This window comes from Electrophorus electricus, chromosome 6, assembly GCF_013358815.1.
Source record: "Electrophorus electricus isolate fEleEle1 chromosome 6, fEleEle1.pri, whole genome shotgun sequence".
NCBI classification, from domain to species: domain Eukaryota; kingdom Metazoa; phylum Chordata; class Actinopteri; order Gymnotiformes; family Gymnotidae; genus Electrophorus; species Electrophorus electricus.
Window position 1 is genome coordinate 28,619,534 of NC_049540.1, and position 2,651 is coordinate 28,622,184.

Genomic DNA, 2,651 nt, shown 5'->3' on the forward strand with positions numbered 1-2,651 from the left:
CCCCTCCAGCTCCTGTGAGCTGCTGTAGCCGATGGCAACCTGATCTCCCCGACTTTGCACTTAAGCCAAGAATACTGTCCAATGCCAGTCACGTCCACTCTCTTTCCCTTTATATCTATCTCTCTCTTTTTCACACACTCTCTGCTCCCCATCCATCCATCCATCCATCCATCCATCCATCCATCCATCCATCCATCCATCCATCCATCTCTAGCTAGTTTTTCTCTTACCCACTCTCTTTCCTCCCCTCTTTCATTCTCTCTATCCCCCTCTGTCTCTAATTCTCTCTCTTTCTTTCCCTCTCTCCCCTCAACCACTCTCCTTCCCTCGAAATCTCTCTCTCTCTCTAAAGTGCGTGTGTGTGTGTGTGTGTGTGAGAATCAGCTGACTCATTCACATAAAAACCACCAAGCAGTATTCTTAGTAAATGGAAACAATTCCTAACCAGCTGGAGCCTCCCCTGTGCCTAATGAATCATTTATAAAACTAAGACCATCTCTGTACATTAACGCTGAGAAACACAGAAACTCGGTGTGGCAGAACAGAACAAGCAGAACTTACATTGGGTATGAATTGCTTACTATAAATACAGTTCCTCTGAATTTTCCTTTGAGTCTTGAGAAAAAAAAACTTACAACCTGTGTCTGTTAAATACAATTTCTTTTTGCAAATGCACGACCTTAAAAATTTTTTTAAAAAACCTACGCGTGGCCGGTTGCATCGTCTCTGGGAAGAGTACATTCTGTCATCACGGAGACAAGACTAAATGTCTGAACAATACACTAGCCATTAGTGGTGCGCTGTGTAGCCAGTCAGAAATGTCAGCCAGTCAGAGCTTGGACGCATCCGTGCTAACCAAAAATCATTATTACTAACAATAAAAGAGGCTTAATGGAAACGATTAGAAAATGATCCATAGAGATTTTTGATTATTTTCAATTTGCGATGCAAGAACAGTCCAGGGTCCAGTAATGGGATTGATAGTGCCTATGCGAAAACATGAACCCCAGGAACATGCATATACATTCAAATACATTCAAATTTCAGTTTTGGTCAGTGGGAATTTTTTTCTTTTGCTATAACACAATGTATAAACACACACGTTAAACTTAAAGAGTTAACTCTTTACCGCATGTGTACGTGTGTGTTTATAAACAATCTTTATGCCATATGTGTGTGTGTGTGTGTGTGTACGTGTGTGTGTGTGTTTATAAACACTTAAGTATTAATAAACATACACACTCCTACAGTAACGAGTTAAGTGTTTAGTTAAGTGTTGAGTTATGTATTTAGTTAAGTGCTTAGTTAAGTGTTAAGTATTTAGCATGTTTTATATAAGGTGTAAAGTTCCTAAAGATGACAAAGCTCTTCACTGAACTAGACTGTTCCTCTTTTCACAGCAGAGAGACAAAAGGATTAGAAGATACAAAGATACACACACACACACACACACACACGCAAGTAATACACACACTGATTACAGCCGTTTGGGGCTCTGCCTCATACACACAGATGATAACCCATAATGATGAGGAAAACTGATTAGAGCAACATGAGCATGAACATGAACTACCACATAACTACATGCACAACAATCCCACAACCAAACACACACATACACACATACAATCACACACACACTTTTTTTGTACTTTGTTATAGACAAAAGAACCCGCTGTGATCAAATAATCCCTTGCGCTCTTACCTGTGTGTATCCAGCCCTCCGAGACAAGCTACCAAGAGTCCCTCTTGAGTTGATCCAGCCCGAGCCGAGACGTTAAGCAGCTCAAGAGAAAGTGCTCTGGTCAAAAAACAGAACCACAAGCCCTCCTCTCACGGATCTCCATGGGGTGAGCCACAATCGAACCGGGAGGGAGCAGGAGAGCGAGAGAGCGAGAGAACGAGAGTGAGAGAGCAAACAACAGAGAGAACTGTCATAAACTTTTCGTCTGACAGCTCATGCCATCTGCACACTAGGGTCTCCAGAGGGCGGCGGTGTGTATGCCGGGGGTGTGGCAGCTCTCAACAGTACCACATGGGTCCCAAAAGCTCTTCCCCCCAATACACACACACACACACACACACACACACACACACTCGCGTGCAGGCTGCCTGCTACCGAGGGAATCCAGACGCGTGCGCGAACACACACACTGCTCGCAGCACGAGTAAGTGGAATCCTTGCGCTCACAGAGACAGTTAGTCAGGCACAGACAGAGCAAGAGTGGAGAGAGAGAGAGAGAGAGAGAGAGAGAGAGAGAGAGAGAGAGAGAGAGAGGGAGGGGTAACTGTGGAAGCTGGTTTAAGGAAGTGTGAGATAGGAGGGATCACTCAGTGCATCCCACACACTGCCAGAGTGGTTTCAGATTCCACACTTAGACAACACACACACACACACACACACACACACACACACTCACACACACACACAAAGCCAAAGCGTCATATCTCCTCTGTGCCCTCGCTAAACACATACACAAGTACAATTTTGACTACCCGCAAAGTATCCATTTACTTACTCTTTATAGAAATCCCCTGTCCAGGACACACACACACACACACACACACACACACACACACACACACACACACACACACACACACACACACACACAAACACACATATCAAAGTTTAGAAGGAGTTTTGTCCT

The 2,651-nt window shown here is 44.0% G+C and overlaps 1 protein-coding gene across 2 annotated transcripts in view; it reads right to left on the minus strand.

Annotated features, from left to right (window-relative positions):
* The window catches only part of arhgap24 (Rho GTPase activating protein 24), a 102,284-nt gene extending 100,117 nt beyond the window's left edge, over window positions 1–2,167 (minus strand). For both annotated transcript variants that reach the window (XM_035526712.1, XM_035526711.1), the window contains exon 1: window positions 1,706–2,167. The gene's annotated coding sequence lies outside the window, so the exon portion shown is untranslated. The remainder of the gene's footprint in view (window positions 1–1,705) is intronic.
* Window positions 2,168–2,651: the final 484 nt, after the last annotated feature.